A 25,474-nucleotide genomic window follows, 5' to 3' on the forward strand; every position below is an offset into this window, starting at 1 on the left:
CACTGCGCAGGCGCAGCCTCCCTACTCTATGAATGGGTGGGCACCGAGGCGCCACGGCGCATGCGCGGCTCCCTTTTATGAATGGGGGGCTGGAGAGAGACTGGCTGCGAGCCGCGGAGGACGGGTACGGCTCTCGCTCGCTGTTCGCGTGTCCCCATCCCCCGCTTATTTATTTATTTCGTCGTTTTGTGAATGGAGGGCAGGCGGTGACAGCTGCGCGCGTACCGCGCCCTCTGCCCGGCCTGAAGGTAACGGCGGCTCAGGGCGGGGGGCAGCGGCGGCCCCGGCCCCCCCGTAGCCGCGGGCACGGAGCGGGTTGGGGGCAGCCGTGCTGTCCGGGCTGCGGCCCGTTGCGGTGGTACCGCACACGCACCTTCTTCTGCTCGTACATAGCAGCTTGCGTGTCGTGCTGGCATCATCGGTATGAAAAAGCAAGGAAAAGCTGAGGCTACGTTTGCGTTACATACGTGGCGTGTGGATTTATTTCATGGCTCTTCTCCTTTGAGAAGACCAAGGGCAGAGCTGTGCAGTTCGCGCAGCGCCTCAGAGATGTGGTCCCGCCCGATGGAAGCGAGGCGTCGCGGTGCCGCTCTCAGCTTTGCATCCGTTTCCTTGACGAGGCTGCTGTCAGCCCCGCTGGGTGCAGTGTAAGGCAGCCCCCGGATCAGGTTTTCGAATGGTCTTCAGCAAACAATAGCTGCTTGCTGGTAGGTGCGGGGCTCCCCTGCAAACCTGGCCCTGACTGCGCGCTCTGCCCTTACGTGCTTCAGATCCTATTCAGGAAATGGAGACCCTCCTTCAATTCTCAGCTGGTGCGGAATGGCCCCGGGCTGGCGTTTGCTCCCTCAGGAGCACATTGCCTTACAGGAAAAACGCACGAGGAATAATGATGTATTTTTTAATATGTGAGAAGAGTAAAATTCAGCGTACACAACAACCTCTTTGTCGTTTTACAGCACGCATTTAATAGCTCACACCGCAGTGAGGGAAGGTCCGCGTTCAGCACTGCCGGTGTGAGCGCTGCCCCTTACTGCAATCCGCCTCCTGGGAAGGTTTCTCCCTACGGAAGCGTGCGCTCAAAGACCAATCGTTTGGTTGCGTGCATGTTTGTCTCTAAGGACAGACATCATTCCGAGGGGGAGCAGCAGCTGTGGGTCGTGGGCAGACGCAGTTTGACGAGGAAAGGACAGAAGAAAGGGAATCTCTAAAGAATTATCTGAGCCGTACTCAAAACACTACTGAGCTCAAATACACAGGATTGATGCTTTCTCTTCAGAGAATATGGCTGTTCATGGCTTGCTTTGTTATTGGTGGGCTTTACAGTGTGCTTTTTGAAGGTCGGGAATTCTGTCTGGTTTTGAAAATTAGCAAGTAAAGGGCAATAGAAGGAAATGCAGTTTTAAGGAGCTGGGAGGGAGACCCTCAGAATACAGCGTGATGGAATTATAATTCCTCAAGAATTACCTTTTGCTGCATGAAGCCGGCTCAACGATGAAAGGCCTGAGCACCAGACCTGCCCTGATTTCTCACCGTGCTTCTTGGCCCTTGTTTCCATGGGAGGTTCGAACGTTGCTTTGAGTTCTGCAGTAACACTGCAGCAATGTGAGAGCCAAACATCACTGAACTAAAAGCTTTTACGTATGAATGCTGATTTCTGTGTTGAGTGATTAGTACAGTGATGGTGAAGGCAGATCACAGTTGCAATAATCGTTTCCCCATGAGACCCGAACTGCAAAATCCACCCTGGGTGGCACCATGTGCTTCTGGTGGGTTTGACCCTGTGAGGATTCTAGCCATAGGGAGAGTAGGAAATGTTGGGATGTTTACTGATGTATTGTGTCAAATATCTGTGTGATGGGCACTAGGAGAGCGCTCCTCTATCGCATTGCTGACAGCAGTTATGGGCCTCTCTGATAGCTGGAGGTAAATGGGAATGGTGACTATACTGGCAAAATGGTGACTGCTGTGTTGACAACTGGTGTGTGACCCTGCTTGCCACAGCCTGAACTGGGGCTGTGCTGAGATGCTGAGCTTAAGTGCCACAAAGCAGGTGGCAGAAAAGTGTGTGCTGAGATGGAGGGGTGTGAGGGCTGAGCACTGCTGGTGTGGGGCTGCTCCCTCAGGGGTTACTGCTTCTGTGAGCTCCCCTGTGCGACCCAGCAGGGATGGCTGGAGCAGACCTTGTATTGCTGTGGGTGAGGGGCAGTGCCAGACCCGTTCCCACAGTAATGCAATGGGAAAGAGAGGTGCTGGGCTCTATCTTGCTTTGAAACACTGCTGTGTATGGCTGCTGTCCAAAGCCTGGCTTGCTGATATGAGGCAGCAGTGTCCCCTCTGCTCCAAACTCCTCCACAGTCCACCCTGGAGGTGACTAAATGTCATTATCTCAGTGACACGAGCTGCTATCTCAGCTGTCCGCTGCTGCGGTGCGGATGAAAGCTCCGTGCTTCCTGCTGCCCTATCAGGCACCTGTTGTCTGTACCCAGACATTACTCACATCCTTGAAGTCACATCTTATTTTACATAATTAACACTGACTCTTCTCCGCTTCCTTCCTTCCCTGGTAGGGGAAGGCTCCGTGCTCCGTGGCTTTACCTGGCTGTGGAGGCATTGGCTCTTATTTTTGAGCTCTAGCACAAGGATTTAAAGTATCTGCTGCTGCAAGGCATGGGCTCACAGCCAACAGGGATGTCACAGCCTGGTCTGGGGATGCCCTTCAGTCCTGAACTGGCGCTGCAACCGCAATCTGTTGTGTGTGCTTCTGTGCCACTTCCTCAGGAGCAGATTTCAAGCAAGCAAACCAGAACCCAAACAAAGTTCTGTTCGCCCGCAGGGTGAGCTGGGAGGTTGAGCTCAGAAGAGGAAGGCAGAGAGAAGAAGGAACACAACGCCTCAGGGCAGGCTGGGGGCTCCTGAGGCACACTGGGGTGTCCCCAGAGGGAAATGTTTTCTGAGGCACGTCCCCTCGCTGGTGATGTCAGGTGGCTCCCAGTGCCTGCAGCTGACTCATGGCAGCCTATGAGGGCTGTCTCTGAGATGGAATCATTACACCAGCACTTTGCTTTCTGCAGTAGTTCACCATTGACTTCTGTTTTGGAATTTGCTTCAGCTTTTAATATCTATTGACCTGGTTCTACATGAATAATTTAGTGTTTATGAACAACTGCAGTAACCAAACCTATGCCATTAACTAAACCATGAGCTCAGCAAAACCGGATAAAAATTCATAAAATATAAAATGAAGGCTATGGGGTCTCCATGGAGCTGAGCAGAAGAGCCGTGTGACCTGTAAGCCCCAAAGCATGTAACTGCTCACTGCTCAAGCCAAGGACTCCTCCCTCTCCAGACGTGTGCAGTTAGCTGCAAGTGCTGCAATACACTTCCCAGTCACAGCACTGGGATTATTCAGTTGCAAGCCTGATGCATGCATGTTTTCTGCAGGATCAAGTATTACAGTTCTTTAGTTTTTGCACTTTTACCTGACTTGCCTGGCATCCTTCCTTCCAGTTGAGCACGCTGTCTTTGCATTTGCTTTGCAAAACGTTGCCAGTTTGAAGATGTTCTCTGATTTGTTTCCTTTCTTGGCGGATGGCAGCCTGGGTGATGCTTTCTCTCAGTCTCAAGATCTGACCTCAGCAGAGCAGAGGCATTTGCAATTCACTGAGATGAAAAATGGCAAATGCAGAAGTTGGTGCCTTACAGGAATGAAGGTTTTTAGATTCGTGACTGTGCATAGCTGTAGTTTGCAGGGGTAGAGGTGGAGAGGAAGGTAGGGGCTGGCAGTAATGAGCAGACAGGATCCTCTGCTGAAGCTGCTGCGATTTTTGCCGCTGCCCAACTGGCAGAGCAACAAAGTGTGTTATCAGGCAGAACTCTGGGAATCTGAGATACGGATTTTGCCATCATAGGCTCTGGACGCAATGCTGGATCTGCTCAGTAGCAGTGCAGGGGAATGGGGCTGTTTACCCGCAGGGAGATGGATGAGGGGCTGTGGGGAACCCTGCCAACTGCTTGGGATTGAAAAGATGATCTCAAGGACCATAAATCGTGAGCCTTTCTAATATTTTTCAGAATATTTATTTACAGTTCAGGTCAATAATCTCCAGAAATGCAGTTCTGCTTACAAACAAAATTCCTGGGCTGCATTCCCAGGCATTCCCATGTGACTGGAGCATTTTTAGCAACAAAACGAACAAATGCAAACCTATGTTCAGGGCGGTGGAAGCATTTCTGTTCCCATTGTTCCTATGTGCCCAGGAGCCACGGCAGCGTGCTGAGGGCTGAGCAGGGCAGTGGCTCTGGGGCAGCTGGGCTATTGAGTGTGTAAGTGCAAGGGAACAGCGGCTCGCCGCCTGTTACCTGCTGGCATCTCTTCCTCCAAAACCTGTCTGTTTACTCATGACTAAGAAAATGAATTTTCATACAGAGAAAATTGTGTTACCTGACAAACAAAGCAGCGTTGTGGAAAAATACTGGCATTAAAAGCCACCGTGACTGTGGAGCAGTGCTACAGAGCTCGTGGCGTTCACAGCGCTGCTGCAGGGCGCTGTGATCCTGGAAAATCCACTACTGGGATTGTTCTCAGCTCTCCAGCAGTGGGCCCTTGTCAGTGGGTACCTGGACAGCTTGCTGCCTCCTGCCTGTGCCCCGTGCCGTGCTTGGACCCACCTGGAGCAGAAAGCTGTCCCTCCTTCCTCAAATCCTGTGTGACTTTCCCTGCAAGGCCCCATTGAGAAATAAGGCAGTTAATGAGCAGCAAAGCGAGCGCTTCAGTATCACCTCGTTTTTGCATGTGTATTGCAGTGAATGGGTGTAAAGCAGACAGCAAATTCGCCTTTATTTTGACAGGAATAAGGTCGATACATCCTACCTGATACAGATGGGGATACTGACTGTTCAGAGGCATGAACATTGTAGCCTTTCAGCTACAACATAACTGCTGTGGTAGTAACAGTGTTTTTGCTAACCAGTTCCTGGCGTTTCTGAGGTTAAGGTTTAAAATGCGTTGTATAGTAGAAGCTTTCCATATTGCAGCTCTTTCCTGTGTCCGCAGGGTTGGGGATGATTAACTGCATATCTTAACCACAGCTCCTTCTGCCCTCTGGCATGAATGTAGTTTGATGTGGCCCTGGCTTAAACCCCCGTGCCGTCATTTTCAGCTTTCTGACTCGATGTGTGCAGATAGCTCATAGCAGCTGTTAATGATTCACAGCCCTGATTTCGCTCCAGGTGAGATTACAAAGCTGCCCTCCTCGCAGAAGGAAGGGGCCGAGGTGTGCAGCTCCCAGAGCAGCTGTGCTATGGGGCGGCTCTGTGCCCCCTGCAGTGCTGGGCGCTGCAATGGGAGCGGATGGAGCCCACCTGTGGAGCACTGCTGGGCTCTCTGGAGTCGCATCCTTGTATGTAATTACCGTATTCTAACACTTAAATATTTTCCTGACTAATTTCTTCCTGTCCCGGCTTTGCAAATAGCTGGCTTATAATCAATAAGAACTTACAGACTGGAAAAGTACACGATTTCAAAAGATTTGTTTAATGCTTAGAAACAACTTTTCTTTGGGGGCTTGACCTGTCACCTTTCACAGGATTTACATTTACTTATTTTTTTTCCCCTTTTCAGCCAGCAGCCCTAATGCTGTGAACACCCCCAGCTGCTGCAGCTCTGCCTGGTGGACGGTGCAGTAACGAGGAACCTTAACAACAGGAAGAAAAGTAAATGTTTAATGATTTGCCTTTAACAGATCTCAGAAAGCTTTTCCTTCATGCTTTGCTGCTTATGAGATCTTTGGATGCCTCTGTGTTCTCTTTCTCCCCATTCCTGGCTTTCCTCTGGGTTCTCTTCCCTGCGAGGCAGTGGTGCTATGGATCCTCAGGATGGGCAGTCTGGGCAGTGGGGTGTCAGACGATGCATTTCCTGTGTGCAGCAATCAGTCCTTCTCACTCACAAACAAAGGCAGATAAGCATTAGAAATTAATATTAGCTCCCTCCTGCATGCGCTGTTTTCCTGACCTTGAGGAGCAGAGGCCGGGCAGCACCGCATCGATCCATGGACAGGGGAAGGAATGGGGCTCAGGGGCTCCTTTGTGCTCTGAGAAATGTGAACGGAGCACGCTGCGTGGAGCTGTGGTGCAAGCTGGGGCCATTTGGAGGTAGGAAGTGGTCAGCTTTGTACCTCCCTGCCAAAGAAAACTGCTGACTCTTTGAATGCAATATTGACATTAAGGTTTGGAGGAGGATGTTCAGAAAGGAGAAGGCCTGGGGCTGTTGGTGTGATGAGGTGAGCAGGCAGATTCTGAAGCCGTGTTTTGCTGAATGCTGCACCCCTCCACACCCCTGCATGCCGCTGTCTTCTGCAGCCATTATGTGCAGCTGTGCTTCCAGGGCAGCCTTTTTTGCCCTATTGGTGGCTGGCCCTGAGAAATTTGTTTCTGTTCATAGAACCATAGAATCATTCAGGTTGGAAAAAAACCTCTCAGATCCCCAGGACCAACTCCAGCCTACCTCACTGTGCTCACTGACCGCATCCCCATGTTCTGCAGTACCTCCAGGTTGGTGACTCCCCATCCCCTGAGCAGCTGTGCCAGTGCTGACCACTCCTTTGGGGGAGAAATATTTCTTAATATCCAACCTGAGCTCACTGACAAACCATCCTCAGCAGGTACAAATATTTCCCTGCACCTCAGATCTGTCCTCTGCTGCATCTCATTTGGCTCCCACTGGCTAGTGCATGTGATGGACTCATCTCAGCTGCAGCATCCTTTGTTTCTGCCCCTCATCAGCTATCTGTTCTGTGAGTAAGATAGGGTGATTGGCATGAAGATTCCTCCTCACCCCAGCTCCTGCTTGCACTGGGAGACTGTAGACAAGTGCCAGCCTCACTGGGCTGCTGCCGTGCCCCAGTGAGCTGACACACATCTGCCATGAGGGACTTTGTTGGGCTGAGGTGTCATTGGGAGTGAAGGGAACAAATTAAGGAGAAATTCAGTCATTGCTCTGACAGGAAAACCCAATGAGGACACAAAGACTTAGTGATGCGTGTGGGCAAAAATAGGTCAAATATCGAGAGTGATGGGATGTGAGGGTGAAGTTCCTCTGAGGGAAAGCATGCCGAAGTCCTGGTGCACATCTCACAACATGAGCTTTTGTGCACAGGGCAGTGTAAGAGCTTTTCAGATCTATGTGGCAGATAGAAAATGCTTGAGGAATGGGGAATTAGAAGAGAAGCTGCTATACAAAGTAAGGTCTTGTTGGCTCTGGGTTACAGGAGCTGTGGAAGTTCAGTTCAACCTAAGACCTCTGCTTGTCAGCATAGAAGCTTAGTTTACTTCCAGGGCTGTTATTTCTGACTTTTTGGTGTTCAGTGGAGTAGTTTCAAGTTCACCGCTTGAAATGGGAGGATTAGGATTCAAAAGACTGAAGGTTGAAGACCTCAGTTTTGGGTTATGCCCTTTGTTGGCAGGAGATGCAAAGGCCCGGGCCTGTTAAACTTCTGTCTCTTTGAATAGCAAGGTAGAATCTCCCAGAAGAAACATAGTGGACAGGAACAAGTTATTGCATGGTCAGCTGATCCCGTGCTTCATCTCAGCCCAGCCCAAAGCCAAGTCCTGGCTATCGGCCCCATCAGTCACTCATAAGCTATGAAAGAAGGTTGTGGCAGTTGAAAGCCTGATACAACCCACTTTGTTATTAAGATGGATTACTTTAAAGAGGATGTGTGTCAACACAGCCTGGAGCAGTCCTGTTCAGAGGCAGTCAGAGCTCATAGCCAGGGGTTTACCACGCGTGGCAGTGTGCTCAGGGGTTTTGGGGGAGCAGTGCATCACTGCCACAGGGCGAGGAGAGCGTTTCCCACGTGCCCTTATAATTCACCTTTAGGATGGGGCTGTTGCTGTGAGCAGAACGCCGTGCGTGACAATGGAATGGCTGTACAAACACTGCTGGGTTCTTAACACAAAAAAAATGCAGCGAGGAATTTTTAGCACGTTGTCATGCAGCACTCTGTTTCCTGGCTTGTACGTTCAAGCTGTGTAATAATATTTATATACAAATGCTGACTGTGATTTTCCACCCTGGAAAAAGGAGATGTCATTTAAAAGTGCTGCGCATGATGTAAAGCAGAGCCTTTTGACTTGCGTACTTGCATATGGTGTGGGTGTGAATTTTAATTGTTTGAAAAGGGATCACTTAAAAAAATGTAACGTTCCTGCTGCATAAGCACATTCTACTGAAGTAAAGGTCATTTTGCTCTTCAGAAGTTGCTCTTGGAATGGCCGGGGAGTTCCTCGTGTTGTCTTTCCTACCGCCTCCTAAAATTTTCTGAAAAATATGAAGTCATCGATTGCCAGGCGAAAACTCTCCTCAGACCACATTTGATGCTGGGATCCAGTAATGGGAGAGCGGCAGCCATGGCTGAATGAACGCTGGCACGTGAAGGAGCATTTTTCCCTTGAGAGCTGTGCTGTCCCATCTCCCAGCGCTGACACCTGCCTCCCGAAGCACGCGGGCTGCTCCTGCTGTGTGAATGACCACGTTGATTCCCTGAAGCTTTTCTGGAGCTGGGATTTATGAGCAGTTCCAAGGCAAAACCTCTGCTTGTCGGCTCCAGCCAAGGAAGCTCTTCCCAAAATCCTCCCTATTACCAACATGTTCCCCATCCCGATCTGCTTGGCTTTGGTTTTCACGTCATGGTCTGTGCTCCTGAGAATTGCTTGGGGGGTTGTATGTATTGAAAATAACGGCCTGCCAAGCGGAAATGTGCAAGTTCATCTTCTGATCCACGCTTGACCAAAGAAGGTTGGATCTCAGCTTTGTTTTATCCTGTTACAGTGACAGAATCCAGATGTCAAGAGCTTAAATCACTCGAGTTCCTGTGTTCTCCCCTTGGAATGCCATGCAGTCGGGGCTGCCCTGCTGTGGGGGCTGCAGGTGGCCTGTGCCTGCTGTGCTCCTGTGCTGTCCCCCAGCAAAGACTGATGCTCTTTATTGACAGCAAAACAGGTCCAGTTGTTGTTGAGGTACTGACATAAAGAAGTGGGGGGTGCTGAACAACTTGTGGATGTGTTGTGAGAGGGAGCGATCCTCCTGGCTGCCTACCAGGGCTTCCAGTGGGACACTTGGATGGATGGGAGCAGTGTGGGCTGTCAGGGCAGTAGGAGCCTGTTTTGACACTTGTGCTTTTCTTGTTGGACGTTTAAATTACTGTAGCATGGTGGGGGTCAGCCTCTTCTCCCAGGTAACAGCAATAGTATGAGAGATAATGGCCCAAAATTCCATCAGGGGATGCTCAGGTTGGATATAAGGAAGCATTTCTTCTCCAGAGAGAGGTCAGCACTGGCACCCATCTGCCCAGGGGGTGGGGAGCCACCAATCTGGGAGGTGTTCCAGAACCGTGGAGATGCTGCAATGGGGCACGTGGTCAGTAAGCATGGTGGGATGGGGCTGGGCCTGGGGATCTGAGACGTCTTCTCCAACCTCAATGATTCTGTGGTTCAACAGGGGACAGACACAGTGGGCAGTTGGGCCTGGGGCTGCTCCTTTATCTGGTGTGGAACATTCTGGTGAAGTCAGAACACAATGTCAGTGCCACCTCTTCCTGCTGTGTGAGGGAGGACGTGGGGGGCTGGCAGGGGATCAGAGCTTTGTTGTGCCCAAATAATGGGCGATTCACTCGGAATATCAGTATATAGAGCTGTATCTGTTCTATGTAGATTGCTTGATGCTGATTCCCTTTGAAATGATAGTTTTAAAATAAAGTAGAAATAAATAGATTTACATACAGCCTCCTTTCTCCCACGAAACCTGCAGATGGGGGCTTTGGTACCAGGGGGCTGCATGGAGCTCTGACACCTGAGCTGGTAATTGGCCAGAGCCTGGAGCACTGCCTCTGCTGGGAAAGGGATCTGTGCTGCAGGGAGAAAAAGGGCGCCCAAAGAGAGACCCCCGCTTGCAGATGAGCTGTATCTGATGGGAATTTTATCCTGAGCTGTGTAGGGGCTGCTGCTTTTTGCAGGCAGTGCAGCGTGGCTGTAGCAGCCCCGGCTGGTGGGGCACCGGCAGCCACCCTTCCTTCCCCAAAGCTGCTTTAAATCGGATTAGGATTTTAACAAACACTTCATGGTTTGCTCTCTGCAGGGAGGATCAAAGCCCGGGGAGGATCCTTCAGCTGTTTGCTTTTCCTTTATGCAGAAACTTTACCACGGCTGCCCTAAAAACCCCACCAAACACAGCTAAGAACCCCTCCTCAGGAAAGCAAAATGACTTCCTACAGCCTAAAATAAGGTGTTGGATATCTGCTGGCATTTCTTCCCCTCTGCTGCAGCTGCCTTGGCAGAAGAAGAGCCTGGAGTGATGGGGCTGTTGCGTGGCACAGGTGGGTTCACGGCCGCTCATTTGTCTGTTGGTTGTTTTGTTTTTTACCTTTTGGACACCTTTTCTAAACCAGAAGTGGTTTGTATGTGAACTGCTGCTCAGAATGTCCCGGGGCTTCTCCTGCTGGGAGGAAGCTCTGAGAGATAAAGCTGCTCAACAACAAAATTCTTTGAAAAACTTAAAAGGAGAGGGAAAGTAGTTCTGAGGTTAAGATAAAGCATTGAGTGTGGACCTCTGGCTCCTCCCTGCTGGTGCATGGGATGGTTTCTGAAACCAGCTGCTAGGGACCGCTGAACCTGAGAGTTCTGAGCTCTGGTGCTGCAGTGACAGCCCTCAGGGGGTCCCTGAACCACTGCCAGCTCAGTCTGGAGGGCCTGGACAGCATGAGCCCACCTGTCTGAACCATGCCAGTGTGCCAAGGGGTGTCTGCAAGTCTAGGCTCAGGTCCCACCATGGGCTGGGTAGATGGCAGCCTGTTTTCTCCTCTCTGCAGTGCAGTTTGGTTCAGCTGATGGACTAAATGCAGAATGAGGATCGAACCACACACCACTGTATGCTCTGTAGGTGATGCTTCGGGGACAATCATTCATTCGAGATGTTGGTACAGCAGGGATCATTTTTCAGGCAGAACATATTGTGGGAAAGAGGCTCAGAACAGATGTACTCATAGCTGATTCCATTTATCATATTAAAAATAAAGAAAAGACAATTTCAGCTCATTTTCTGCTTATTAGTTCAAATAAACAGCTTTTCTAATCAATGTGTATGGCAAACACAATGCCTTCATAATTGGCAGTAGTGGTTCCAAAATTAATGAGACGGTCCTTGTTTATTCTCTGGTAACAAGTCAGACAGTTACTGCACTGCTCTAATCCTACCCTTCTATTCCTTTGGATACAGGGAAAAATTATGCTCTTGCTTTAAAATTTAAAGAGTTTGAGGGGTTTTGCTCCCCATCCATTTGGGTGAGCGCAGCCAGGAGTGGGAGCAGCTGCCCTGAGCACCTGAGCAGCACTGTGGGATCTTCTGCTCTCATTTATCCACAGGGCTTCGTCGATTCTTACTTCCCTTCCAAAAACGCTGATCTGATTTATGAAGTGATAGAAGAGGTCGGGAGAGTAATTTTACCTATGAGAGCATAGTGCTGTCCAAGTAATTGCCCAGGAAAAGGGAAGATCTGCTGATCTGCTGCTGCAGATGTTTCTCATCTGGATACAGACCCATTTTTGGGGATTACTGTTTATTTTGATGCTTTATTATACTGCAAATACCAGGAAGGAAGCGATGCACAGGAATGTATATCTTTCAGTAACAGTTTGGGGGTTTAACCCCTTTCTGCCCTCTGCTTTCAATACTAGTGAGCTCTTGGTTCCATTCTTTCAGCAGGAGCAGAACCTCGTAGTGCTGAGGGGTCCTGCTGGCTCCTGTCACAGCTGGTGCTGTGGGCAATTTGGGGATGCCTTAATGCTCATTTTCTGAGTGTGACTAATGAGGACCTGTTGGCTTTTTTTGCCACCTAGTGCTTCTCTCCTTGCATTACTGTGAGGTTTTGGGCTGTGCAGGAAGGAGCCCCGTGCTGCTGCCTCCCCAGCCAGAAGTGCTCAGAGATGCTTTGGAATGAACTGAGCCCTGCTCTTTGTTGCTAAAGAGCTACAGTGCAAGACAGCAAACCTGAGGTATGCTGAATGGGAAGAAGCAAGCTTACTCCAATACTTTTGGATCTGGGGCTGTGTGTGACCAGGATTTTAAGCCTGGCAAATCCTTTACAAAGATGCTGAACTTGCTGATATGTTGCACAGGGCAATGCGTGGTCACACTGCAGGCAGAGCTGCAGATCTGTTCGCTGCATGTGGAGCATTTTGTTCTCTGGGCCTGCAGCCTTCCATGCTCTGAGACACCGTAGCAATCACTCTGTGATTAAGGCCATCACTTCTAAGGATGGATTATAACTGAGGGGCATAGGCAAGCTGTGGGGAGCAAACCACATTTCCAATGGTCCTTGTTCTTACCAGGTTCATATTTATGGCTGGTGTTTTTTTTGTTGTTGTTGTTTTGTTTTTGTTTGTTTTTGTTTTTTAAGCTTGCAACACTATTCAAATTTATCAGCACCAAAAGTTGTCTGCAGAGAGGAGGCAGAGGCCTGACAGCATGCTGGCTGTGTCCCCACTGTGGTGCTGTGGAGCAGCAGCCCCGATGGGAGCCGGGTGTGTGCTGATGGGTGTTAGGAGCTCTCCCTTCCCTGCGTGGCTCCAGCCCTGGCTTGACAAATCCCTGCTGTAATGCAGCTGTTCTGCTCTGGAGGGGAGCAGGAAGGTGGGTGGATTAGGAAAAATGTCGTATTAGTGATTTTTTTCCACCAGTCCATGTCACGCTTCTTGGCCCCTTGGCCTCTCAGCTTTCCAGGCTGCTCGCCCAACGCCCCATGAGCTGAGCCCACTGCTGCCCACCTGCCTGTGGGTCCAGGGCTGCTCTCCACTCATGCTAGGGGGGCTGTGGGGCTGGGAGCTCTACAGAGCCTTGTAGTTGTTATTAGTGATAGGATGAGAAGCGATGGCCTCACGTTGCACCAGAGAAGGGTCAAGTTGGATATCAGGAACAATTTCTTCTGCAAAGAGCAGCCAGACACTGGCACAGCTGCCCAGGGGTGTGGGGGAGTCCCCGTCCAGGAGGTATTTCAGAGAGTGGAGATGTAGCACTGGGAAACACGGTCAGTGGGCATGGTGGGGTGGGTTGAGGTTGAGCTTAGGGATCTTTGAGGTCTTTTCCAGCCTCAGTGATTCTGTGATGGTTGCTGTGTTTGGCAGACCCATGCAGCATGTAATGCGTTACCTTTTGGTACCTGGCTGTGGCATGTAGACCTCCCAGCATTTCATAATCCACAAATGGAAAAGTGGCACTTAAAATGAATTTATTCAGGTGGGAGCACTATAAAACATAAAAATAAGGCTTTTGAATCGCTGCACATGCATCTGAGTGTCAGTGAAAGCTCTATTTGACTGCAGAGGTAGACGCTCAGAAGTGATGTGCGACATGGGCTGGAACAAGGGCACCAGACCAGGGGAGGGTGTGAGGAAGGCAGAACCCAAACCAAAAGTCCCGTGGGATTAATGCCAACTTTTATTTTGCACACTGCTGTTCTCCTCCCTGTTTTCCTCCCTTTTCTCCCTGACATGCCTTGAAACAACAGCGGAGCTGCCAGCAGAGCGAGTGGGTGCGTTTTCCCTTTGCTTATTTAATTTGAAGCTGTCCTTAAACATAAGGTCACTTTATAGCCTGCTCGGGGGCTGCCAGGCGCAGGAAGCTACCTTGCAAGGAAGGAACTGGCCTGTTCTGTCTAAATATTGTTGATTGTGTACTGAACAGAGACGGCTACCAAATAGTAGCTCTTTGTGCCTCTGGTCGCCTCCTGCCAAAGTACTTTCCATAATTAGGTGTAAAGCATATTTACATTCCTGTTGTCTTTGGTTGTGGGCACACACCTGTATGCGTGTGTAGAGATGCAGGCATTCATAGTCCTGCATTCAGAAACTACTCTGTGCCTGTGAGAGCAGCTGCAGTGACTGATGTGTGTACCTGGGCTGTGAGCTGCCAGTGAGTTTGGGACGCCCGGTGTGAGAGACAGAGGAAAGCCATTGGGCTCATCTGCCATGCATGGTTGTTACCCCCATGTAGAGAGATGCTGCCTTTGAACGGGAAGGCCCTGGATGAATGCTCCCATTTAAAATTCATTGGTGTTTGCATGGAAACCAGAAAAATGGGCTTAACTCAAGAACGCAATAACCTCACTTAGGAGTGCTCTCTGCAGCAGGCACTCATCGCTTGCAGCCTTTCTGCTCGCACAAAGATAAATGGTGGAATAAAGAACTGTGTATAGCTGTATCTCCAGCATATTTATAACAGAGTGGTTGATGTACAACAGCTTCCTAGCGTGCGTTGTTCCCCTTCCCTTCGTGATAACTGGTAGCAGACATTGATTAGTTCAGTTTGGGGGAGAAAATGTCGTGCAGGACAACTGCATCCTTTAGAGGAGATTCATGAAAGGAGCCCAAGGAGTGCTGTGTGGTCACGTGGCATTGGCTCCTCGCCTGCTTCCAGCTGTACAGCTTCATTAAAACACAGCAAACATACGTTAATTTCTCTTCTCTCGTAAATTCCCTGCATGAGCAGCAGTGTAACCTTCGCGTCCACACGATCAGGTCAGAGAGGAGAGCTGTTTGTTGTGATATGTGCACAGGGGTTGTGCTCCATCTTCAGGGCTGGGGCTGAAGTATGGCTGTTGGTGGCAGCTGGGAGCTGCGTGGGGCTGGGCAGCATTGGGATCTCCTGCTTGGGGTGCTGCATGCAGTGCAGCGCTGCTTCCTGCTGCCCCTGCCTGCCCGGTGCGGTGTGCCGCTGGCACTTGGGGTCTGCTCTCTCATGGTAGAGCTCCAATCTGGATTTGAACTTTCCCAAGATTGCCACAGCTCCAGATGCTACAGGGATTCCCAGCCCACCTCTGTGTGGAGCCTCCTCTGAAGGATGCTCCCTAGAGAGCTCCAAGCAGATGCTCTCAAATGGCCACCTGTGGGCTCCTCTCCATGGGAAGCCACGGGGCTGCCGATGTGCTGGGGCAGATCCCCGCTCCTGCTGGAGGAAGCCTTGGGATGGCTGTGCAGAGCCTTCCGAGCACCGAGCCATGCCTGCTCTTGCTGGGAGTGCACTTCTGTTCCGGATGCCTTCTGTGCTTCCAGGCGCTTAATGGAAATGGCAGTGCTGCTCTTGGAGGGCAGGCCGGAAAGTTTCTGCGGACTTGTCCGTGTGCCAGAGCGACATTTTTGTCGGGCGGAAGCTGATTTCCATTATGTCTTTGTCAGACTTTGCAGCCATAGAGGGGAATTTGGGGCTTTCTGTGTCAGAGTGCTGCACAAATGTTATCCGAGGCCTTTACCTCCCGCTAACGCTGCGGTTTTGCGCTGTGCGTGGGAAGCGTCTGCCCGGCTGTTAAGCAGGGGTAGCTCAGTACGTGCACTGGAATCCTTGCAGCTCTTCACGTTTTGCTGGTTCTCTGAGGTGCTGGATTCTCAGGAGTGCTGTGGTTTGGCCTCTCTGGAAATACATTTGTCCTTTGTTATGATACATCTGTCTTTAAAACAAAGTTTCCTCTTTATCTCAGGTTTAAAGTGAAAAGTTTGAGGTTTGGAAGCGCGTTAGTTTCCTGTTCCAGATGCATCTGCATTCAGATCTGGGAACAGAGGTTTGACTGTAACAAAATAAGCAAAAACACACACACACAACCACACTAAATCGGTCTTGCAGGTAAAAAGGAAAAACATACCCAGAGAACAGTATTTGCAAAGCCCATCAGGCAGTTCTCAGGTAGCTCTGCTTATTTCAGAATAACTCCTATCACTGGGCAGCAATTAAAAATAACCAAACCCAAACCAACTCCAGCCCCCCTCCCCAGTGAACACCATGGACTCAGCATGGTGTAGCTCCTGCCCAAACATCTGTTCCCCCCATGCTGAGAGGTCTCCTTGCTATGAGTTAATGCGATTCTCTACACAGAGGTTAAGTAAAGTTGAGAGGCTCCCATCAGTGGCTTTGTGCCATGGAGGCCAGCTCTGCAGAAAGAGTTTCACTGCAGAAATGTCCGGTTCTAATTCAGAGAAAAACTCAGGAGGGAAAAAACATCATCTAAGCTGGGCTTTAATGCTGTGCTGTTTGATATGGGAGATGCTTCAGTATGGAAAGTGGGATTGGAGCAAAGTGGTGCTCCTGGGTGGTAGGAGCTGTGTGGGCAGTGTGCTCTGCATCCTCTTCCTTCTGCTGGCATCTTTGCTGTTTGTCTGCTGGTGGGACTTCCAGCAAGGAGCTCAATTTGGTGAACACAGAATGCACAGCTCATCATAGCTTTGGTCAAGAGGAGCTGAACTGTCTGCTTGGTTCGGGAAATATCCAACGTGAATCCTATAGCAGTGATTCACTATGAGGAGCTGTGGATGCAGGATTGTATGGCTGTCTGTAACCCTTTCTGTGGTGTTTCTCTGGCAGGCAGACCCAACAGCCTCCTGTCCCATTCCCAAATCACAAGTAATGTCTACTGTGTAAAACAGTAAAACATGTTTGTACCACCCTTCCTGGCACGTGTGGTGTAGGTGGGTCACCGGGCTCTGTCCCCATCCTGCCCAGCACAGCCCTCAGGGACACCTCCATCCCAAACAGAGCCACCTGGGATGTACCTCAGTGTCTGCAGAGGCAGTCAGAATTCAGGGTTTAGAGCGCATGAGACTATAACCTATAAGGTTTTTTTATTTGCCTGCATTGGCTCATCTTTAGTTTTTTTTCCTCAGTTAGTTTTTGGATTTGAGGCTGCTTCTTTTAATTTGCTTTGTCCTATCCATTAAGGATGGAAGCCATGTTAAGACTTGGATAAAGGTTTTATTCCAACCACTGAGCCCTGCTTTTGGGACATCTCCTCCTCCCGTATTTCAGAATGAAGCTATGAAAGAGAGCACCAGGGTTTGTTTAAATGCAGGTGATGCAGGACTGAAACAGAAGACCCAGTGCATGGAGTTCCTAACGCAGTCTATCTTGTACCTAGCAGTGGGATTGGGTCTTTTCTCCATCACCTCCTGTTGGAGCTGCCCTGGCCCCGAGTTCTGCATGGCCCTGCAGGGATGGGGGTATGGCTGCTGCGTGCTGTGCTCTACGTCTGGCTTTGGAGGCTTACTGACAAACTGCATCCACGCTTTTACTTTCCTGCTCCGTCTCCTCAGTGTCGGCTTTCGGCTCCTCTGGTTCCACATCCTGCAGGGCTGCAGTTCATACCGAGGAGTGCGAGCATCAAAGAGGAGATGGTGAATAAGAAACCGCTTTATGACATGTCTTCAAAGTGCCTTTTTAAGAGTTCAAAGGACAAGAGGGAAGGAGGGAATAAAAATCAAAGGAAGATCGGGGGGAGAGAAATTAAAGCCTCAGAGGAACTTTATGGCGTGTTCTATGTAACACTTTCAGTGCCGAAATCAGGGCTGCTCCCAGCAGTGGTGTTAATGCTGAGCAGCAGTGCCTGCAGAGCTCCCGTCCTGCTCCCAGGCACCCGCAGCTGTGTGCTCCTACATGAACTTCATTCCAGACCCACACTTCCCATTCTCTTGCCAAGGGGAGGATGCTGGCTCTATGCTGTCTGGGAGGGCCGGGGTCTGAACTAAATCACAGCTCTGATCTGCTGTCATCTCCACAGGTTGGAGGTGTCATCCCTAGCAGCCCACAGCTCCCAGACCAGGAGATGATTTGCCATCCTTGGAAGCCTTCTAGGCAATCGGGCTCATCTCTATTGACGGCTCTTTCCTCTTGCTTCTTTTTCTTCCCAGAAAAGCATCTTGCTCTCTTCCCTTCCTACCTCCTACCGCAGGACCATCAGTCCATGCCTGGGAGAGCTCCATCTCTGTTGAGGGAAAGGGACTTTTCCTCATGAGAAAAGGCGGTGGGTCTGTCTGTAGGCTGTAGAAGAGGTGAAGCAGACTGTCTGTGTGGATGCCTCATGTGCCATCTAGGGACTCTGCTGTGCTTACATAGACTGGGAGGAAACCCAGATGAGTGAGCTATATGATTGTTAACGTTCATTAGGCTCTTGTTCTCACCATTTTCCTGCTTCTTTCTGTCTGTTTTAAAAAGCTCACATGTTGGTGGGCATAGAGGTGGCATGGAAGCAACTCATTGCTGCAGGGAGTGGGTCCCAAGTCTGCAGCAAACAGGGCAGGGATGTGCTCTGGGAGAAACAGAGCAATGGCTTTGCTGATTTGTGTTGCCATTTTGGGAGTTTTCAGGCCTGTGCATTCAAATGGAAGCAAAAATTCTGGGATACCAAATTAATTTTCTGAGAAAAGCAAGCAGGTGTCTGAGCAGGGCTGACGGGTTCCTGCCTGGGGAGTTCCTTCATGAACAGAAGCAGCCCATAGTTCTGTTGTTGGCCATGTATGAGCCAGGAAATGCGTTTCACACTTAGATGTAATGGTGTTTCCTCCTTTGATTGCTGCTAGAGAATTTGTGGAGTGCACTGGATCTCAGTCAGTCCTCCTCCCAGCCAGGCAGCTCACCAAATGCAGCTCTATTAACACGGATAATCTCTGGGGCTGCTGCTCAGAGGGAGTCAGACACTGCTGCAGAACTCCTCATTCTGCCTTTCTGCAATACCTTACAGGGCACCCTGCTGTGCTCCCTGCTGTGGGCAATCATCCACAGTCACAGCGCTGCAGCTCTGGGGTCAGCCTTCACCGTGTGCTGTGCTGCTGTGGAGGTCTCAAACCTCAGTGCATGGCTGGTGTTCTAGAGAACAACTGGTGCAAGGAATGCGTTCAGTGCCTTGTCTTCCTCCTGATTTTCCCTAAATATTGCTGGGAAGGTTACCTCACAGTGGGATTCCCCAGCATCTGCTCTCCCTCCGTCCTGCTTGTTGCAGGATGTGATGGTGTTGGGGAGGTCACTGCTGGCTTCGTGTGAACCAGGACCCTGTGATTTCCACTCACCTCACCCAAGGGCTGGAAATAGAAATGGTTTTACTGTACTCTCCCACACTGTGCTACAGACAGCAACGTGGGCTGCTGTGGGAACACTCCTGGTGCTGGGGTTCGTTTTCCCTGGAGGAAGCAGCAGTCGGTCAGCAGAGCTGATGTCAGCACTTCCCTTTGACCATCAGACGTGGCTCCTGTCTGTTGTCACAGCTGGTGACACTGCGAGGGGCATGTGTGTCACAGGACAGAACTGCCGGGGCAGAATGAAGATGTGGTGCTCTGTGGCAGCACAAAAGTGCTTTGGGAAGGTGGCTGGGATGCTGGGTGGAGAGACTTCTGTAGTTGGGCAGTGCCCTGTCGTGCCCACCAGAATGAGGGGGGAGGATGCAGGCAGAGGGCTGCAGCCTTTGGGGTGATTTGAGCCCTGCCTGTGAGCAAGGGGCAGCTGCTGCAGCAATGGGCACAAATGTTTCCCATGAGGCTGGATCCTCCTGCCTGGGGGCAGTGCTGCAGCTGAAGGTGTGCTGTGCCCTCGCAGCACTGCAGTGCAGTGCCAACAGCCCCATGAAGAGGATAAAGGTGCTCTTCTTCTCTTCCAAGCTAAGAACTGATGGCTGTCAGTTTAAATCTTGGTGCCTGCCCTCCACCTGCTGCAGGTGGGCTGCTGGCTGCCTCCCCCTCAGGTTTATGTGGTTTTTCATTCTATTTTGTGTTTGTGAGCGTTGCTAAGAGATGGTTCCCCACGGAAGCTGCTAGACCTACCCAGCTGCAAAACTGGTGTAGAAGGGAGGGGGAACTCCCAGCAAGGCCAACCTCTGCAGCACCAAGGAGAATCTGGGACATCTCACTCAGATATACGTGGGCACGTGGAACAGAAACGCAGTTTATTGCTGTTTGTCAGTGGAGCTCATGGGCTGCAGTGACAGAATGCTCGGCTGATGCTCGGGGCAGAGCAGGGATGGGGACGCAGTGCTGCCCTGCTCAGCGCCTGCTGCACGCACTCACTGCTCCCGACGCTGTTTTTGTCTGCTCTGCTCAGACTGCAAATGGTTATGCAAATTCCTGAATATTTTCCTACTTCCTTTTTCAGATGTCTAACATTATGTATTATTTTCTGATACTTACCTAAACCGGGAAATCTGTTTTCCATCTCATTTCAGTGGAGGTTTTCTTTCTAACCAGTCCTCCCCAACATTTTCCTTTAACACTTCGGGTTTGCTCAGTGAACTTTGCAATATGAGGATAAATGAAAGTGAAAATGTATTGCTCGTCACATACTTGCTGTTTAGAGAGGGTTTGTTTTTTTTCCCCTCTGGATTTGAAGAGAGAGATATAAATCATTGCTTTAAAAACAGGGTAATTTAACAAGATTATAGGAGAGAGAAAATCCACTTCCTACCCAAAGTAACAGTCTCTTAGCTTTCTCCACCTACACAAGCCATATGCATCCTCCGAGCCGCCTGAGATCCTCTTTTGTGTTTTTCTGGCAAGACTGTGGTATCATAATTAAAGTCCATGTGCAACGCTTTCTCTGTGGAGCCCACACTGGTCTTTTAATTACTCTGTAATTGGTCAGAGCGTTGCCATCGCTCAGCCCCCAGCCTGCTCTGCTGTGTTTGAGAGGTCCCAGAGCTGAAGGGAGTTTAGGAAGCTCCAAATCCCGGCTCAGAGGCTTCTGCTGCAGGGTTGCTTTTGTTGCCATCTCCCTTTTTAACAACAGAGCCAATGGTAGCAATGTAAATATAAAGGAGTGGTGTGAGCTGGAGTCGTTCTGTCCCCAGGTAAAGGTGTGTTAAGGATGTGGTGCTTCCAGCCTCCACAGCAGCACTGCTGAAATCTCATGGTCGGTTGTGGTTGCCCCTCTTGCTTGGATTTGGGCTCCTCAGCAGGTACAGAACCTGCAATTGAGGATGCTTTCATTGATGCAACAAACATCACACGTGCATTGGATTCTAGGAGCCAGAACTCCAAGATATTTCTTCTGAAACAAACTTCAGCATCACGGTGGTTCTCAGCTGACCCATAACATATCCCAGGCCTTCCCAGTGTTGAGCTGCAGGACGGGCTTCCAGCAATGAATTCTCAATGAAGTGTTTTTCTAATTATAGCAAATTATTTTTACAAACATTTTCCTGGGAAGAGAGTCTGAAATCAGAGCCAAAAAGGTGGAAGGCTGAGAGGTAGGCAGTGCCTGAAATAAAACATGGACAGCATGCTAATTTTTTTTTTTCACTATCAGGCCAGATATTTCTTCAAAATGCAGAACAACACATTTCTGAGCTACCCAGATAAAGCTGGTGAGTGCTGCTGGGAGGCTGTGACTGGTGGTGTGTGCACTACTGGCCCTCAAGCCTCATGTCAATGGGTTGTCATGAACTCCGTTCAAACACAGCCAGCTCGTGGCTTTGCAAGGCTGCAGCAGCCCAGAATGGGGACATCCCTCTGCTGCCATCCTGCAGTGCAGGGCTGCCCAGCATGGAGCTGGGGCTGCTCCCAGTGCCAGGACAGAGAATAGCTCCTGGCCTGAGGGCTGCAGGTCAGCCTGTCCCAATGGGAAGGATTTCAGATGTGCTTTTCCATCTCAGTGTTGCAACCTATCTAAATGTCACGACTTCTGCTCTTTTTTTGGAGCAAACTTACTTTCCTGCTTTCAGATGTTCTCAGTTTTTTTTGGGGGGGGGTGGGAAATAAATGAGCTGTTATTAGAGAAAGTGTAAAAATCCACCTTGGGATGTACTGCGCCATAGAAATGCAAAGTTTGTACCAATGGAGACAGCTTGGCTGCTCGGTGCCACTGCTTTCCAGGAGAGGTTTCCAGTCCACTGGTGCTGCAGAATGCTGTATGTGCCGTTCCCATGGCTCCTATGCTCAGCTGGGTAGTTTAATTAAAGTTAACCATGGAAAGATCCATAACACTTGGATATAGGTGGGGTTAGAATAGCTGCGTATAGCCGGTTGGTCGCCTTACTGCCAACCTGACTGCAAGCTATTGTTCACCACGAAGGAGTTAGCTGTTTTTTTTCTTACAACAAAGCAAAAAAATCCTCCCCAAACCGCAGCCCAGCAGATGGGCTCACCTCAGCTCAGCCCCTGGTGGTACGGTGGGCTTGGTGGGCTTGGTGGGGTTGGTGGGGAGCCCGCAGGTTGTCCAAGCAGCGGTTATTGGCACCACACATGGGGCACAGAGCAGAGGTGGTCTGAAGGAACACAGGCAATGAATGTTCTATGCTGGGCATAACTGTCTCACGAGGAATTTGAGATTAAACTGCCTTGAGTGGTGGATACTCATCTGGAAGCCCGCAGTGACTGCGCTGTGTGGGCAGACTCCTCCTGGCTCGCTGTGGCTGCTCTCACGAAGCACCTAAGGGTTAAAGATGGATTGCTGCCCTCTCCCCCCGCCCGTAAAGGTAATTATACCACCATCTATTTAGCTGCCGAAGAATTTGCCATTGAGTAGATAGGGCCCTGCTTCACCAGAGCCCTTCAGCCGCCCAACAATATCGCATTACCCAGATTGTATAAAGAGCACGAACGATTTCCGCTCGCGGATCTATAATGGAGGTATCTCTTTACAAAGACCCTACTTCAGGCCAGCTGAATGCCTCCGCCGTGCCTCAGAAATCCCGCAGCCCTAATCCCTTCAGCAACAAAGATCTGTTTCTTTGCTTAGCATGAAGTAGACCTCAGAGGCCGGTGTGTGCCTTGGCCTGTAGGCCAAAAGCCTCCTGTTTACAATTTCCCTATTCCTGTTTTTAATGTTGTTCTGAGAGCAGCCACAAAGGGCCAGTTTTGTCCAGCAGGAACAAGGGAGCTATTAGAGAGGGACGGAGGAAGGAAGGAAGGGAGATCCAAAAGGAGCAGCCCAGGAGGGATTAGCATACACAGCTGTTCCCCGAGGGACAGGAGCTTTATGCTTTTTATAATTTCCCTCTCATTTACATTTTTTAATATCTCGTTTCCTCCTTTCTGTGCCCCTTCCCCCCTTCCTTCAGGACCATCTGCCCGTTTTATTGCAGTTTTGTTTTTCAGCACACCCGGTGCCTCGTGCTCCCCGGCTCCGAGGATCAGCCCCGCTGCCGGCATCAGCTGCAGCTCATCGCTCACCCCGAACCCCGTCTGCCCGTTGTTCACCTTACAGCCACGTCAGTCCTCGCAGCCCCGACGTCCCTTCCCTGTGGCAGCGGAGCGGCGGGTCGCGCCGTGGCCGTGCTGGCGATTAGCGAGCAGCCAAGGCTGAGAGCTCTGTCCCTGAATGCGCATTGTTCTCGCAGCTTCCAGCACCAGAGGGGAGAATAGTTGAACTGTTTACAATATTGTTTCATAGACTGCTAAAAAGTGGCTGTCTGTTTTTCAGAAGTGCAATGAAACATTTATGAGTGTGGGATTTCCTCCAGCCCCGCTGAGGTGCCATCGCTGCCCAATGCCCCGCGCTGCTGGCCGAGGGGCAGTGGGATGAGCACAGCCACTGCTCCCAGCCGTTCCCTGGGGGGCTGTGCCAGGTGCCTGGTTTGCAGGCACAGAGCTGCGGCACCTGGCAGGACTGCTTCAGAGCTACAAAGCGCTCTTGCTGCCTCTACCTGTCATAATTCATGTGAGCTGTCTTCCACGTGTGCAGGGAGGGCAGTGAGCCGCTGGCACTGCAGCCCACAGCTGTGCTGCCCCATCCCCAGAGGTGCCCAAAACCATGGATGGGCCCTGGTCAGCCTGAGCTGGGGGGCAGCCAGCCCATGGTGGGGGTGGTTGGAGGTGCTGCGAGGGCCCTTCCAACCTGGGATGCATCTGGATGATGCCTTCCAACCCAGGCCATTCTATGATTCTGTCCTCTGCCTCCATACGTTTACAGCTCCGTGTTGGTTATTTCCAGGACCACAGGCTGTTCCTCACGTGGGATTTGCAGCAGGTCCTTCCAAAAAGTGACATGTTTTTTTCCCATGAAAAGACTTCAACACAAGATCGCTCTGTAGCTCATTAAGGTCATTACAAATGTTTATTTTTAGGCAGATGGATGTTCTAACCAGAATTGTAATCTGGTTGCAGCTAAGTGCAGGAACAAGTCAGAATTTGGGTTTTACTGTAATGGCTATGAATGTTTCACTGTGTCTTCAGCATAAGGGATCCCATTGTGCATATTTCGGATGTCTGCAGCTTTTACGTGGTTTCGTCTACATTTCTCAGGATTTAATATTTGAAGTTCCTTCTAGGGATGTATTAGAGGAAAAACTGGATTTGAACTCCAGTCAGAAAGTTTTCACATATTCAGAATTACACAGTGCTTATAAAAGCAGTTCGCTTCTGTGGGGTATGGTTAATCCATCTATCTCCTGGCATGGGGCACTCATCCCATTCCGCAGGGCTGGGACGGGAGCGGAGCCGTGGTTAGCGTCCTCCCAGCCACCCGGGGCCGTCCAGCCTAAGCCCTTCCTTCCTGCCCTGAGTGGAATTATCATTAACTCGTAACTTGTTTTCAAGAAGAACTTTTTTTTTTTGTAGGCTGTGGAGTTCTTCCAAGAATTTTTCAATTTCTACAGATGAAAATACAGTCTGAACCAGATGCCAGCTGAAACGCGCTCGCTTCATACCACCTCGCCAAGGCAGCGCGCCATGGGCTCAGCAATATGACCTTTAAAATAGCCTTTCTAGAACACACTGCTAAGAGCACTTTCGAAAAAGCCACAATTGCAGCTACTCTTATTACTCATAATGTCCTTGATGGAGAGAATACTTAAGGAACTTCAGCTTCAGCGACCCGGTAGAGCCAGCTCTGTGCAGCGCAGGCTTCCTTTGTGGGATTGCAGATTGGAGACCACGATGAGAGTGTTGATGATAATGAACATTTCCTAAATCATTACTTGTATAAGAGTAAAACCAAATAAAAGCAGTGAAGCCTTTGCTTCGCCTTGCCCATGTGAATGAATGGCTCTGTCATTCAGCCATTTGTTTCCAGAAGCGGCTCTGTACCTCCGTGCTTTCTCCATGTGTTTACGAAACTAACAAACATTATACACACAGTCATGCAAAATGCATTCAGCGTATTTCAAATCAATGAATATTTTGAGTCATCAGCCTAAATGCTTTGTAGATGCATAACTACACACTACTTTCTGGGATTTTTGAAGTACTCCGAGTTGTGCTGAGCTACCACTTCTTTAAAGCTGTCACATCCAATTCCTTGGGGTTTTTTTTGCATGTGCCAGGAAATTTGGACTCTTATATGGCCATCACTGCCATGCACTGCAGCACTGTGTGGCACTGCATGGTCCTGGTGGGCACAGGGAGCAGAATAAGATGAAATGCAGTTTGCTTTGATCAGTTCAGGAGAGATTTCACACCAGCAGTGATGCGGTACTTTAGAGTTGGCTGAGGGGAGTTTTCCTATCATTTCTGATCTTTCTGTCCTTAAACTGATTTCACTAAATATGTGACATTTTGAGGAACGTGCCCTGTGTCTTTAACTTCTTTCAAGCTAGACAGGGTGGAAACAAGATAAGTTTGCCTTAAAAGCCTTTGTTCTCGCTCACTTCTCCTTTGGTGATCCAACACATTGGTATTCAGATTTGGCACCTCACAGGGTCCTGGTTCTGCCAGAGCTCCTGGTTCTGACTGCCAGCAGCAGGAT

General features: G+C 50.0%; 1 long non-coding RNA gene across 2 annotated transcripts; it reads left to right on the top strand.

Moving 5' to 3' along the window:
• Nucleotides 1–41: 41 nt before the first annotated feature.
• Nucleotides 42–25,474, top strand: LOC125700188 (uncharacterized). 2 transcript variants are annotated; one of them, XR_007379805.1, is made up of 4 exons: nucleotides 42–124; nucleotides 5,621–5,712; nucleotides 10,133–10,370; nucleotides 22,875–25,474. It is a non-coding gene; the product is annotated as an uncharacterized LOC125700188 (long non-coding RNA). The 2 variants fall into 2 exon arrangements; XR_007379804.1 differs by having other exon boundaries at nucleotides 24,349–25,474.

Source organism: Lagopus muta, chromosome 14 (genome assembly GCF_023343835.1).
Source record: "Lagopus muta isolate bLagMut1 chromosome 14, bLagMut1 primary, whole genome shotgun sequence".
Taxonomy (NCBI): Eukaryota; Metazoa; Chordata; class Aves; order Galliformes; family Phasianidae; genus Lagopus; species Lagopus muta.